At 40.5% G+C, this 16,225-nt stretch overlaps 1 long non-coding RNA gene across 1 annotated transcript in view; it reads right to left on the bottom strand.

Moving 5' to 3' along the window:
- LOC106504373 overlaps positions 1-7,930 on the bottom strand; it is a 29,534-nt gene extending 21,604 nt beyond the window's left edge. The window contains exons 1-2 of the long non-coding RNA XR_002345634.1: positions 6,398-7,930; positions 3,951-4,027 (exon numbers count right to left, since the gene is read on the bottom strand). This is a non-coding gene — a long non-coding RNA (uncharacterized LOC106504373). The remainder of the gene's footprint in view (positions 1-3,950; positions 4,028-6,397) is intronic.

Genomic DNA, 16,225 nt, shown 5'->3' with positions numbered 1-16,225 from the left:
ATACAACTTGGGTCCAGGGTTGTCATGGCTGTGGCGTTGGACTGTTGCTGCAGCTCTGATTCAACCCCTAACACGGGAACTGCCATATGCCACAGGTGTAAATGTAGAAAGAAAAAAATTAGGGCACAGTTACCTACCATAAAGAGAGAAGTTCAGTGGCCCTCCCATAACTGTACCCCCACATTCCTGCCAATGGTGAGTTTTTAATCAAATTTTGCTTTCAAATTTTTTTGCCCATCTGATACATAAAAAGTGACACCTACGTTTTTTTTTAAATAGCCTGATGTGACAAAACATGCTTTGGAAAGATCATGCCTAGACAGTGCAGAGGTTAGCTTGTACTGTCAAGACTTGAGGCAGAAAGGACAGGTAGGGGAAAATTAGACAGACTGTGTAAGAAACAAGCATGACTTAACCCAGAGCAGTGCCTTGACTGCTTTAGGAGGAATAAACAAGAGGAGAAGCCCTCTCAGAAAGTCCAGCTGCCAAAGTAGGTCAATAGACCTTGGTTCATGATATTTAATATCGTGCGAAAGAGGAGAGAGAGAAAGAAAGGATTCAAGAATATCTCTGAGGTTTATGAGTTAGGAAGCCATGAAGACTATAAAGAAAATAACCGGGAGTTCCCGTCGTGGCACAGTGGTTAACTAATCCGACTAGGAACCATGAGGTTGCAGGTTCGAACCCTGCCCTTGCTCAGTGGGTTAACGATCCGGCGTTGCCGTGAGCTGTGGTGTAGGTTGCAGACGCGGCTCGGATCCCGAGTTGCTGTGGCTCTGGCGTAGGCCGTGGCTGCAGCTCCCATTCAACCCCTAACCTGGGAACCTCCATATATCGCAGGAGCGGCCCAAGAAATAGCAAAAAGACGAAAAAAAAAAAAAGAAAGAAAATAACCATCCTAGGAAACACAGAAGAAGGCAAAGATTTGGGGGCATGCCAGAGGAAATGGGATGACAAAAAGTCCCTTACAAATCTAAGGCTTCATTATTGACTTAGAGTAACTACCTTCGTCTGTGGCAGGAGCTATCAGAATATTGAGTGTCACTTAATGAATCATTGACGTTTGCAGCAATATGAAAGCTCTTAAATCAAATCATCCAGCAGTTTGACAAAACCAACGGTACTCTGCCAGAGCATTCTTTTTAGTATTCTGCCATCTAGTGAATAACAGTCATTTATGCAACTTGGCCGATAAAGGGCTTCTTCAGAACAAAGAAACTAGAATTTTATGTCTTCTCCTCATATATCTTTTCAGTGTCCACATCATAAAAAAAAATTAAAAAAAATTTTTAAAAAAACCTGAAAATGTCTCACATTTTTGGCAAAATCTAACCTCATAGTAACTATTAAATTCCTTTTTTTTTTTTTTTTTTTTTTTGCTTTTTTTTTTTAGGGCCGATCAGGCAGCATATGGAGGTTCCCAGGCTAAGGGTCGAAGCAGAGCTGCAGCTGCTGGTCTATGCCACAGTCACAGCAATGCCAGAGCCAAGCTGCTTCTGTGACCTACACCACAGTTCAGGGCAATGCTGGATCCCTAATTCACTCATCGAGGCCAGGAATCTAACCTGCATCCTCATGGATCCTAGTCAGATTTATTTCCACTAGCCAAAACTCCAAAATTCTTTTTTTTAATTTAATTTTTATTGTTTCTTGGAGTATAGTTGATTTACTATGTTGTGTCAGTATCAGGTGTACAGCAAAGTGATTCAGTTTTATATATACATATATTTTTATATAATCTTTTTTAGATTCTTTTCCCAGGTTATTACGGAATACTGAGTAGAGTTCCCTGTGCTCTGCAGAAGGTCTCTGTTGATTATCTATCAAATTCTTAAACATAGAGCAAAGAATGAAAGCATAGAACCTATCAGCTTAATCCCAAAATTTGACTTTGGACTCTTCTTGAAAATGCACATCATTAAAGTCATTAGGAAAGTTATTTCGACATTCTCTTACATTAATGCCATCCCCACCCATCGTTAAAAATGACAACAAAAGCACAAAAACAAAGCAAAACCTTTATTCATTAGCAACTGTCTTCTCTGTAATAAGTATAGTAAAGTAAACAATTTTCTTCCATTCATTGAGCTACACTTAATAATATTAACAAAAATTTATCATCTGAGGAGTTCCCGTTGTGGTGCAGCAGAAGCAAATCCAACTAGGAACCATGAGGTTTCAGGCTCCATCCCTGACCTCGCTCAGTGGATTAAGGGTGTGATGTTGCCGTGAGCTGTGGCATAGGCCGGCAGCTATATCTCTGACTGGACTCCTAGCCTGGGAAGCTCCAAATGATGCGGGTGCAGCCCTAAAAAGCAAAAAAAAAAAAAAAAAAAAAAAAAAAAAAAATTATCATCTAAAAAATTATCCTACATAACATACTAGAGATTGTATTTGAATGTTGTATATATATTACAAAAAATTTTCTTTATATTTCTATGAAAGCTTAGCTGATTTCTCCTGAGTTGATTGCTTATTTTGTACAACAAATGTATTTGTGTGTTGCCATTATTATACTTTACACATAAACTAATTTTAATTATTTTTTGCTAGCCAATCTCCCCAAAGGGCCTATGAATTTCTTTTGTGGGGGTGGGGGCCACACCTGAAGCATATGGAAGTTTCCAGACTAGAGGGTCAAAATGGAGCTGAAGCTTCCAGCCTATGCCAAAGCCACAGCAAAGCCAGATCCAGGCCATACCTCCAACCTCTGCTGAAGCTTGCAAAAACAACAGATCGTTAACCCACTAAGCAACGTCAGGGATCGAACCCACGTCCTCACAGATACTATGTGGGTTTCTTAATCCACTGAACCACAGTGGGAACTCCTGAATTTCTTGGTTGAAGAGACTATGTGATATACAGTTCTATATCCCCTCTAACTCTCATGATGTGTAGAGTACTGATCAGTTTTCAATAAATGTTAATGAATGAATGATTTTAAATGATTGAAAAATCTGATGGCGAAGTTTGAAGTTTTATTAATTTTAATTCCCATTATCTTAATTGGTAATTTAAAATAAGCAATCACTACACGCCACCTTCTTCACGAAGCCTAGAAAAAACAGACTGCACATATCGTCTGAGTACCCACAGGGCACCAAAACAGAGATGTCCAGTCATTAGAGTTTCTATCAGGTAGACAAAAACCCTCCTTTGAAATTTGTCCTCATAGGTCATGGCACTATTCCCAGGCTTGTCAACTTCTTTCCCTCGCCAGGCCTCTGGGGTCCATCTGTTGAACTTGAATGCTGGAATGCTCTCAAAGTGAGCATGCCTTATGGATATCTTTATTCTGCATGACTATATGCCAGAAGGATATATAATCTTGAGCTACTTCAGATCATCAACTGAAATTGTTCCCAAGAGAGTGTTTTATTGTCTTATGGGTGATTATGGATAAACTTCAAAATTATGAACTTTGTCCTAAGAATTTAATTTCTACTAGTAATGTGCATTGGTTGCAAGTCCTCTTAATCCATCTACATTTTAACCTCTAATTTTACTCTAGCCAAGCTAATTCCAAGATGTTTAGATAAGGGCCCCATCTGTTTTTGTGGGGTTTTTTAATTTACCAATTTCTATTCCTTTGGGCAACTGTTTTCTTTTTTTTTTTTTTTTTTTTTAACTTTAGCACCTCTGCTTTTAAAACACAAACCTGGGGAGTTCCCGTCGGGGCTCAGTGGTTAACGAATCCGACTAGGAACCATGAGGTTGCGGGTTCAATCCCTGCCCTTGATCAGTGGGTTAAGGATCTGGCATTGCCGTGAGCTGTGGTGTAGTGGCAGACGCAGCTCGGATCCCACGTTGCTGTGGCTCTGGCGTAGGCCAGCGGCTGCAGCTCGGATTCAACCCCTAGCCTGGGAACCTCCATATGCTGTGGGAGCAGCCCAAGAAATGGCAAAAAGACAAAAAATAAAAATAAAAATAGAATAAAATAAAACACAAACCTGAGTACTTTTGAGGGGTCATTAATTGCATTTGTGTTTTTCGCAGGGCATCATCCCCATCTATGGTGGCATGGAAGCTGCAGAAAAAGAAAAAAATTGCTATTACTATTAAGAAACTTAGTCTATTTTAAAATGTATGCCTGACCTCTATAATATACATTTTCCATACCTTCTGTCTCTTGGACAGTTGTGTGTCTCGGAAAACTTAGAGACGACAGAAATAATCTTCCTGTTCAGATCAACGCATCTTGACTGGGGAGCCCAGAAGGAATTAACCACACTCCACTTTTCCCCTTCTGGCCTTCTCTCCTTCTTTTTCTTCTCCTTTTTTTCTTTTTTCTTTTTAGGGCCAGCGGTAGAGCATATGGAAGTTCCTAGGCTAGGGGTTGAATCAGAGCTACAGCTACCAGCCTACACCACAGCCACAGCAAGGAGAGATCCAAGCCACATCTGTGAGCTACACCACAGCTCATGACAATGCTGGATCCTCGACCCAATGAGCAAGGCCAGGAATCGAACCTGCATCCTCACAGACACTAGTCAGATTCTTTTCCACTGCACACTACGGGAACTCCTCTCCTTCTCTTTCACAATGGCTTTTCCTCAAGAGACATACAGTTTCTGCTCCATCAAGCAGTGATGTTACACCAAGCTGGGGTGGGTAGGGAATGGAGCTACAGTCATCAAACTCTAACTATAGATAACAACTTAAATTTAGAATGAAATACTAGAAAATGCCATTTGGCCCCTGATACCAGCCATACTTGGGAATCTAAACTAAATTTTATCTGTAATAAATACATTGACATATTGATAGGCCTTTGCTGGATACATGTCTTGGTTCTCAATTTTTCTTCTGCAACTTGGGGGTAAATTGTGTAACTGAGTATTAGACCTTCAGATGCCAATATATGTTGTTAATAATTCTTTCCCTTTTTTCAGCTATTGCTACTAACCTGGCTCTTCTTTTCGTCATTTTCATGAGGTACCTGATCTGTGAAATACATTGCTTCTATTATGATTGTCAATAGAAAAAGCCTGAAAATTTGCAAACAGAACCAATCAGCATATACAGTTGGCCCTCTGTACCTACAGTTTCAGTATTTGCAGATTCAACCAACAATGGGTCAGAAATATTTTTTAGGAGTTCCTGTTGTGGCTAAGTGGGTTAAGAACCTTACTAGTGAGTTCCTGCTGTGACTCAGCAGAAACAAATCTGACTAGTGTCCATGAGGATGCAGGTTCAATCCCTGACCTTGCCCAGTGGGTTAAGGATCTGGCATTGCCATGAGCTGTGGTCTAGGTCGCAGACACAACTTGGATCTGACATTGCTATGGCTCTAGTGGAGGCTGGTGGCTGTAGCTGCAATTCAACCCCTAGTCTGAGAATCTCCATATGCCGCAGGTGCAGCCCTAAAAAAAGGCAGGAAAAAAAAAAAACCCAACTGGTATCCTTGAAGATGTGGTTCGATCCCTGGCCTTGCTCAGTTAAGGATCTGGTTAAGGATCTGGTTAAGGATCTGGTGTTGCTTGTGGCTGTGGCTTAGGCCGGCAGTTGCAGCTTTGATTTGACCCCTAGCCTGGGAAATTCCATTTGCTGCAGGTGCAGCCCTAAAAAAAAAAGAAGAAGAAGATTCCAGAAAGCTCCAAAAAGCAAAATTTGGAATTTGCTGTTCAGGCAACTCTATACATAATACTTACATTGTATTTACAATTATTTACATAGCATTTACATTGTATTAGGTATCATAAGTAATCTGGAGTATGTGGGAGGGTATGTGTGTGTTAAATGCAAATACGACACTATTTTATATAAGGGATTGAGCATCTGAAGTGCTTGGTATCCTCTGGGGTCCTGGAACCAATTTCCTCACAGATACTAAGGGACTGTAAGAGGAAAATAAAAAGGCTCACAGAGGATTTAAAAAAAAAAAAAAGGGCAGAAAAGGAGAATATTTAAAATAATTATATAAAAAAGTAACTAATTTTTTGTTTGTTTTTTGTCTTTTTAGGGCTGCACCCGAGGCATATGGAAGTTCCCAGGCTAGGGGTCTAATCAGAGCTACAGCCACCAGCTTACACCACAGCCACAGCAACGCAAGATCCAAGCCGTGTCTTCAGCCCATATCACAGCTCCCGGCAACACCAGATCCTTAACTCACTGAGCAAGGCCAGGGATCGAACCCGCAACCTCATGGTTCCTCATCAGATTCGTTTCTGCTGTGCCATGACGGGAACTCCCTCAGTAACTGTAATTTTTTAAAAGATTGATACTTCATACTTGAGTCAAAAGGGTCATAATAATGTGGGAGTGAACACATTAAAAAGAAAAAGTCTTCTCTTTCAGAAAAACCTGAGATAAAAGACCTCTCTTGGGAGGACCTTGAGAACATGGAAGAATTCATGGATTTAATGAATCCATCGGTTCTAAGGATCCTAAATTATACCTGGCTTTACAGACTCCAGAAGGAACGGTTCAGTCAAGCCGCTGCCTCAAGGCTTCTTGGATGAACAGGGCTTGTGCAGCAGTCCAAAGATGATCTCTATTATCCAAGCGTTCTGCAGACAGAAGACATCTGCATGCCATAGAATCAGGCTTAACACGGAGTCAGTAGGTGAGCCCAGACAAGATCTTTTTCTCTTTCAAGTCACATATTGAGGATTTAATAGCGAAAATGCGAGATGCCAGAATGACTGAGAAACAAAATCTGAGAATTAAGGAGCTCATCATCAGTCTTGCGTGTTGTTTCAACGCTGGCCCATTCTATCAATGACCAGAATTCTTGAGGGGAGCTGTAACCGAGCAGCACCCTGCCATGTCTGCTGTCTCTTATTTGTGGAAAGACTTTAGCCTCCTAGGCTTTCCCTGAGTTCCAAGGAGAAAATTTAATCAGAGAAGGGAGCAAATGCAGAAACAAAGGAAAACAACTTCCTTTGTCTTACTTGCTTCTACTCAAGCAAGACAAAGTAATGATAATTTAAGCATAAAACAAAGGCAAGGACCTTAAGTTCCCCTTAAAGTCTATAGATAATATTCTGAGCCAAATATTCTGAGATAATATTCTGAGCTATTTTGCAGATACCGAAACCCCCACCAGGTGGAAAAAGTTAAATGCATACTGACCACAAACACGCAGAGCCCAGACTGGGTGGAACCAGAAGGTTGATATTGTTGATTCCTGATTACCTCATCACCAACTGATCCAAGAATTGGATGTGAGCTAATCATGTACCCCACAACCCTCTCCCTCACCCTGTCTTTAAAAACCTTTCCCTGAAAGCCATTGGGGAGTTTGGGTCTTGTGAGCAATCGCCTCCCATTCTCCTTTTGTGGCGCCCTGAAATAAATGTTGACCTTTCCTTCACCACAGCCCAGTGTCAGTAGATTGGATTTACTGTGCATAGATGCTCAATCCCTTATATAAAGCCCAAGTTTGGTTCTGTAACAGAGGACGGTATCTCACTGGCCACAGCTGATCCTGTAGAAGAATGCTGTGTAAGACCCACTTGAGATTGTAAGACAAACCCAAAGGATGTCATGAAACCAAACCAGTCGCCTAGAAAAGGTGAGACTAGTTTCCCACGATGGAACTAAAAAAGCCAACTGAGGGGGCTTTGCCTACAAGTATCCACAAAAGGTACGCCTACAGACTCAGAGGATTAGCTACAAAGAAGATCCACCAAGTCTTAGAGCCCTCGATGGTGTAGCTATCTCAGATACCACTGGCTGCGTGACTGGCCAACATCAGCCTGACCTGACTGCTGTGAAGAGCCCTGAGAGTCGACAATGATTGCTTCTGAGACAAGGAATCGGGAAGGGTAAGGAAGGTTAGGAACCTGTCGTGTGTGTGTGTGTGTGTGTGTGTGTGTGTTGTGATGAGGTTTTAGATATGGCTTTTTATGTAAAACATCTGATTTTAAACTTAGAAAATGGAGACCATCGATAAAAAATAAGTGAAATACAAAAGAAAATTTTTTAAAAATTTAAAAATATAAAAAATAAGTGAGGGGAGTTCCCGTCGTGGCGCAGTGGTTAACGAATCCAACTAGGAACCATGAGGTTGCAGGTTCGGCCCCTGGCCTCGCTCAGTGGGTTAAGGATCCGGCGTTGCTGTGAGCTGTGGTGTAGGTTGCAGATACGGCTCGGATCCCGAGTTGCTGTGGCTCTGGCGTAGGCCAGTGGCTACAGCTCTGATTCGCCCCCTAGCCTGGGAACCTCCATATGCCGTGGGAGCAACCCAAAGAAATAGCAAAAAGACAAAAAATAAATAAATAAATAATAAAATAAATAAAAAAATAAAAAGCCTTTAAAAAAATAAGTGAAATACAAATACAAACAAAAATTTATATGACCATTTTATATTAGCATAAATTAATATGATCCCTACATTAGCAACATCAGTATCACTCAGGAACCTGTTAGAAATCCACCTTCTTACTCTCCATCCAAGACCTGCTGCATTAGAAACTCAGGCCAGGGGGTGCCAATCAGGGGGTGCCTCCAGATGATTCTGATAAACACCAGTGTTTGAGAACCACGAACAAGATGATAAAGAGATAGATTAACCTCTAAGCTATTTTTTAAAGAATCTTGTTCACAGTTTATGTAAGAAACAAATGTTGGGAATTTAAAGTAAAAGAAGTCAAAAACCTTCTATAGTCACACGATACTGATCCATTAGATATTAGGTGAGAGTTGAAAAGTCACTTGGTTATTATTGACATCGTGAAGTTTTTATGAAGCTAGAATATTTTTCAAATTCTAAACGCACTCTAAATAGGAAATAATAAAAAGCATTATATTGTGTTATATTGTATTATTTATTATTTTGGCTCATCTACTCTCATAAGGAAGTCTGCTAAATCTTCCAAGGTGTACCTAATGGAACTAAACTAAATGAGGGGAAAAAATCAAGTAAAAATCAAGTACAAATGCCTTGAGTTTGAGAAGAAAATGCCAGGCTTAAGAACATACATGAGCTCCCACTCTGGCTCAGTGGGTTAAGGATCCATTGTTGCTGCAGCTGTAGCATAGGTCATAGCTCTGGCTGGGATTCTGGCTCTGGCCAGGGAACTTCCACATGCCACAGGTACAGCTGGGGAAAAAAAAAAAAAAAAAAAAAGCAGAAGAACATACAGCAGGAAGCAGAAGACAGCTGGATAGAACCACATACTTAGTTCCATGAACAAACCAAGTTCAATCAGAAGTCTCAGATATCCAACCTCTAGCTCACAAAATGAATGAAATTTGTCTGAATAATTGCACTTTACTGATGATGGAACTTGCTACTGATTCTGAATCTAAAGGCATATCTGCTAAGAAAGGAAATGGATGGAGAAGGAATAAATTCAGCCAACTAGCAGAACATGGGTGTGAGAAAACTGAAAATGATGGATGTCTCACAGATATTCATCTCAGATATCTCGCAGCCCCCCCCAAAAAAAAAGCAAAAAAAAAAAAGAGAGAGAGAGAGAGAGAAAGAAAGAAAAGAAAAAAGAAATAGAGGGTAAATTTCAGACTATGAAAAGATCCTACAGACACCATATCCCTCCCTCTGAAGAAAATCTATGCCAAAGGCTCACCACCACCTCTCACAGCTCTTGAGTGGGTGGCACAGGAAACCTGCCAGTTTCCATTCCAGCTCAGGTACCTTGACTACTTGATAAATGATCTAAAACTAAGTGCCATAAAAATATAAATGCTCTTCAATAAATTTTAAGCAAGAAGAAGAGAAGTATCCCCCTATGTTTTTACTAACATGTTATTAGCCTGTTTCTAAGGACAGCTGATCTAAAGAAAGATCGTGTGAATGAATCGGATAGCTTTTAAAATAAATATGTTGTCCTCAAGACAAAAGGCATAAGTAATTATAATTCTTTGAAGAACACAAAAACTAGGTGATAATTACAGGAACGCCCCCAACAGGAAGGAAGGGAATAAGAGAGAAAGAAGTAGAAAGAAAAACACTTTCAGATTTAGAGAGAAGAAAACATCTGTATGAAGGGCTGAGAGGAGAACGGGTTGCACCTCTTCCTTTCAACACCGCATCTAAAGGACCTGATCCATTGAAGATAGAGAAAAAGGATGTGTGTGTACACACACACACACATACATACATGTAGTTATATATATATATATATACACCCACACACATATATACACACACATATACATATATATGTATGACTGGGTCACTGCTGTACAGCAGAAAATGGCATAACCTTGTAAATCAACTCTACTCTAATTTTTTTAAAAAAGGGACCTGATCCATAAGGTGACAACCAACCTTGCCCTTCCCCCCCCAGTGCAAGCCGTGGAACATGGACCTCGACTTGAACAGAGACATGGAAAATTTCCTACAAAATCTGAATAACGGACAAATAAGTGCTATGAATATGCTTAATCATTCAAATCGCTGGTACGGTCACCACTTTTTTATATTTTGTCGTCTTTTCTGACAGTATTTTTCTGAGCATAACCATACTGGGATCATGCTGTGCTTTTGTGTGTATGATAGCAGTTACACACCTTTTTTAAGTTTTTTTAAATGCATACAATTTTTAAAGGTTACACTCCATTTAAAGCTATTACAAAATACAGGCTATATTCGCCATGTTGTACAATGTATCCTTGTCGCCTGTCTCATACCCAATAAGATCTCCTGCTGCGTTACCTCTGTGTTACCCTCCCCTCAACTGGTAACCAACCACTAGTTTGTTCTCCATGCCTGTGAGTCTGCTTCTTTTTTTAGTATTCACTACTTCCTTGCATTTTTTTAGATTCCAACAGATAAGTGATGTCATACAGTATTTGGTTTTCTCTGACTTATTTCACTTAACATAATGCCCTCCAAGTCCAATCATGTTGCTGCAAATGGCAAAATTTATTTTTCATGGCGGTGGCTGTGATGTAGGCTGGCAGCTGTAGCTCCAATTGACCCTCTAGCCTGGGAACTTCCATATGTGGCCCTGAAAAAGCAAAAAAAAAAAAAAATATATATATATATATATATATATATATATATTATACTCCATTTAAAGTTATTACGAAAGTCTTTTTCTTTTCTTTTCTTTTTTTCTTTTTCTTTTTTTTTTTTTTTTGGCTTTGCTTTTTAGGTCCACACCCGCAGCATAGCTGCCGGCCATAGCCACAGCCACAGCAATGCCAGATCTGAGCCGCATTTGCAGCCTACACCACAGCTCATGGCAATGCTGAGACCTTAACCCACAGAGTGAGGCCAGGGATCAAACCTGTGTCCTCATGGATACTAATCAGATTCATTTCCACTGAACCACAATGGGAACTCCGAAAGTCTTATTCTTTTGAAAGTGAAACTGTCAACCAGAATTGTGCAGAGAAGACAGGATGGAAATGAAATCGTCAATAGAAATGACAACAGAAACTATTCTCTAAGTAAGTATAATGGAAAAAGTGGTCTTTCTGCCTTACTAATATGTCCTCAGAAGCCAGAAGTCTGCTGAAAATATGAGCCCTGTAAAAGATGACCTACAGGAGCTGGGAAAGGAGAAATGTAGGCCATCCCAGACCATAAATTATAACTTTACCCACAAGATAAGATTTATTAATGACTTTTTAGAGAGGAAGAACTAGTTGGCTGGAGAATCCAAGGTAAAGGATTTCTAGAGGATAGGTGTGTACGTGGAACTAAGTTACTACAGTAAAATCTGAACTACCATTTGTCAAGATTCCTCGTCTCTGAAATCAAATTTTTTTTGTCTTTCTCTCACTCCCAAAGCACATATCCACTGAGCAATTCGTATATGGACACTCTGGGCAAAATGATAATGGTGAGAATGGGTCATAAATACACCAATAGCCTTGAAATGCTGCATTTTTAATACCAAAAAAAATTTATTGTGACTGTCTCTAACTTTGGAGAGTGGGGTTTCCTGTGTCATTTATCTTCCTATTTTGACCTTTTTAAAATTACCGTGTCTTAATAATAACTTTTGTATTATAATACCTTTCGTATTCATAGTTTAAAATGTTCCCATCACTTAGGCAGAGCATTCCAGTTTCTTAACCACTTTTTCATATTTATTTTTTCTGATAAATCTTAAAACTGAAAACGTTTTTCTGCCCTAATCTCTTGGAATTTGTTCTGGGATTCTCTGAAGGGGAGGGGGGGGGCGTTGTTTGCTTGTTGCTTTTTAGGGTCACACTTGCGGCATATGGAAGTTCCCGGGCTAGGGGTCAAATCGGAGCTATAGCTGCCGGCCACAGCCACAGCGGGATCCAAGTCGCATGTGCGACCCACACGAGTGTTCATGGCAACACTAGATCCTTAACCCACCCAGCGAGGCCAGGGACTGAGCCTGCGTCCTCATGGATACTAGTCGTGTTCATTGCCACCAAACCACAGCAAGAACTCCTGATGAGTGTTTTAAAAACTCCACTAAGTGGTTGTTTCGCATGATTTTTTTTTTTTTTTTTTTTTTTTTTTTTTTTTTTTTTTGTCTTTTTGCCATTTCTTGGGCTGCTCCCGAGGCATATGGAGGTTCCCAGGCTAGGGGTCGAATCGGAGCTGTAGCTACCGGCCTATACCACAGCCACAGCAACGTGGGATCCGAGCTGCGTCTGCTACCTACACCACAGCTCACGGCAATGCCGGGTCCTTAACCCACTGAGCAAGACCAGGGATCGAACCCGTAACCTCATGGTTCCTAGTCGGATACGTTAACCACTGCGCCACGACGGAACTCCTATTTTAACGTAATTTCGACAACTCTAGGATCTTTGTCAAGAAAACAGTAGTAAATGGGAAAATAAGCATAATGAGAAAATTCAAAATGTCACAAATCTCATCAGCAGAGACCCATGGAACTTTCTGAGGAATCTTAAACTGAAAAAAGTACTGCATTTTAACCACCAGAGGGCAGTGCGTTCTAAATAATGGCCCACAGCGATTTTTGAGAGGAAGCCTATTACCCATTTATCTTGAAGATCAAATTTATGTTAGAACAACATAACTACAAGTTTCCTTTAAATTCTATAATAATTACAAAACTTAATTCTGATTTAAGCAGTATAACACTTATTTAGCTTATTTATGGAAAAATAGTCACCAGCGTGTTTTCCATATTAATATCCCAGGTGTCCCTGCACTGGACACATTGGGGAAAGATGCCCATGAAACAGGAAGCTGCTGAATTTGAATGGGAACCCAGTGAAGAAAGGAACTGCCCTGTCCACCAGCTGCTTTTCAGGACATGCATAGGGCCCATTTTATAGTAACAACTCAATAAATACTTGATGAAAAAAACTAAATGACCATTGTTTCAGCCCTACTCAACTAGTACTCCCTTTGGACAAGTGGGACTCTTGGCCTGGGCCCTGCACTTTAAAGCCCTACATTACACCGCCCATCAGGCTAGGACCACCCTCCCCACTTCCCAGGTCCAGGGAACATGGATTCCTCTTTGGCCTCATGCTCTGGATGTCTCAGAATCAGCGAACCTAGCAAAATCACTAGGGTGCAGGTCCAGGGCCTGTGTGGCCTTCTTCTCTGAAGCCCTTCTCTTCCCAGGGCACAGCCAGCTGTGGGCCTGGATACCGCAGCCACAAGGGCTAGTTAATCAGAAGATATTCCTTTGGAATGTGGACAGAGTTTCAATGTGCAGTCAAGGATTTCTGGATGAAGGAAACTGAAGGAGAATTTTGTCTCTTCATTCCTTGTATTTCTGAATTGCATAAGTTGTGAAAAATCATGTATTAATTGTATATTTTTTAGAACACAAAGTGAAAGTTATAGGTAGGAAGTAGAACCAGTTTGACTCAGTGATAGAATAGATATAGACGGTGAAAAGCTATGAGTGACTTTGGGGACTTGGGAACTAACTGAATGACAACATCATCAAATGAAATTAGGAATTCGAGAAGAGCAAGGGATTTGGGGATATGGCGTGACAATGGTAAGTTCCATGAGGAACAAGTTGCATCGGGATCTGTGTAACATTCTTGGGTAAATATCTGGAAAGCAGTCAGAAGTTCTAGTGGCGTCTCAGGGGGAGGGTTTAGACTCATCATGAATTTAGAGACATCTGTATAGAGCTGACCATACAAGCAAAGAGCCCATCCAGGAGAAGGGTAAATGTGCAAAGAGAATAAGGCCAAACTTATTCCCACTCACTACGGGAAGTGGTGGGTGTACAAGCAATAACTGCATTATAGTTTCAACTTTTCTGTAAGGTTGAAACTTTTCTTATGAAAAGTTGGGGGAAAATTCACTCGATAGCTTAGGGGACCTCACCTATCGCAACACAACATTTATTCGACAACACCTAGGCACCTCTGTCACTTGGGATCTGGCCCTCAGCTCTAGCACAACCTGAAACCCTGAACATCTGCTCTCATAAGGAGCACTGTTCAGGCCCCAGGGAAATGCCTCTGCAATCCCTTGCTCTGTATCCCGGAAACAAAAGATGACTACAACCAAATCCTGTGAACGTCTGAGGTTGTGCCTCTGCCAGATTCCAAAGCATACACTGTTTTGGAGTGTAAGGAGAATTTAAGCAGTTAGAAACTCTTAGGTAAAAGAAAATACAACTTAACTAATTCATTACATAACTCTCAGATACCATGATACAGTATCATCTCTCTGTAGTGTTGCTTTTTCTTGCTTCTTTTTGTGGTCTAGGAGCATGGACTCTGCTGCATTCACAGCAGTTGCAAATGGTAGTTGAGGAACATTTTGCAATATTAAATGATTCTTACTACTCTTGAACTCGTATGTGTGTAGGTCTAGACATCACTTGTGAAGTAGGGTGTTGATTATATCGGTAAGTGGATGAATACTGAATACCATGGGAATAGTTTGATGTCCATAAAACTATTTAATAACGTGTTTAAGTAAAAAATCAACTTCAATTAATTTTATTGGAAGTGTTAATGTTTATTCATTACCATTTGTATCTTGCCTAATTTTAATAGGTAATTTTGAATATTTTAGAAGAAAACAACTGGTAAAGATATTAGAAGGATTTTAAGGGGTTTTTTTTACATTTATATATTTTGATGAAAATAAATACATTTAAATTTTGCAAACTTTGACTATAATTATATTTTTTCCTTTTAATTCTTTTTTTCTTTTTAGGACCATATCTGCACGGCATGTGGAAATTTCTGGGCTAGGGGTCGAATCAGAGCTGCAGCTGCCAGACTACACTACAACCACAGCAATGCCAGATCTGAGCCACACCTGTGACCTACATGGCAGCCTGCAGCAACACCAGATCCTTAACACAATGAGCGAGGCCAGGGATTGAACCCACATCCTCAGAGAGACCAGTTTCTGTAAGCCACTGAGCCACAATGGGAACTCCTATATTTATTTTTTAATCCTAGATCATTGAGAATGAGACACATTGAGAACATGATAGAAACAGAAACTATCAATGTGGAACCAAAGAAACAGCTGAAAATAAAAAAGAAATACAATAACTTCAAGGAAGCAAACTACTTAAGAGTTTAGAGGCCACATACAGAAAAGAAACAGAGGCCACATTGTTTTGACCAGTAATTAAATCAACAAAGAATGTGAACTTACACAGATTTTATCCAAACTCTTCAAATTGTAGATGTGATAAAATAATTCTCTGCCTCATTTTTTTTTCTTTTCTTTTCTTTTCTTTTCTTTTTTTTTTTTTTTTTTTTTTAGCTTTTTAGGGCTGCACCCGCAGTTCCCAGGCTAGGGGTCAAATCTGACCTGTAGCCACTGGCCACAGCCACAACCACACCAGACCCTAGCCACATCTGCAACCTACACCACAGCTCAGCAACACTGGATCCTCAACCCACTGAGCAAGGGCTAGGATCCAACCTGCTTTTCCACTGAGCCACAACGGGAGCTCCCATTTTCTCTTTTCTTTTTCAGCCCCACTCGTGGTATATGGAAGTTCCCAGGCCAGGGATCAAATCTGAGCCACAGCTGTGACCTACACCACAGCTGTGGCAATGCTGGGTCCTTAACCTACTGCCAGGGATCAAACTTTATGGCCACAGAGACAACACCAGGTCCTTAAGCCCTGTACCACATTGGGAACTCCTGCCTCATCTTCAAATGGATAGCCAATTAACCCCAGAGAAGTTAAGAAAGAGTTCATCCTTTTCCACTGATTTGTAGTTACTTTCGTCATACACTATGTTCTCACATCTTTGAAGGTCTGATTTCATGAAGTTCTAGTCCATACCAGCTGTCTATTGGTCCATGTGCCAGGACTGCCCTACTTTCATCACTCTAGCTTGAATAAACTGG

Source organism: Sus scrofa, chromosome 7 (genome assembly GCF_000003025.6).
Source record: "Sus scrofa isolate TJ Tabasco breed Duroc chromosome 7, Sscrofa11.1, whole genome shotgun sequence".
Taxonomy (NCBI): Eukaryota; Metazoa; Chordata; class Mammalia; order Artiodactyla; family Suidae; genus Sus; species Sus scrofa.
This window is presented reverse-complemented; position numbering and strand designations above follow the sequence as displayed.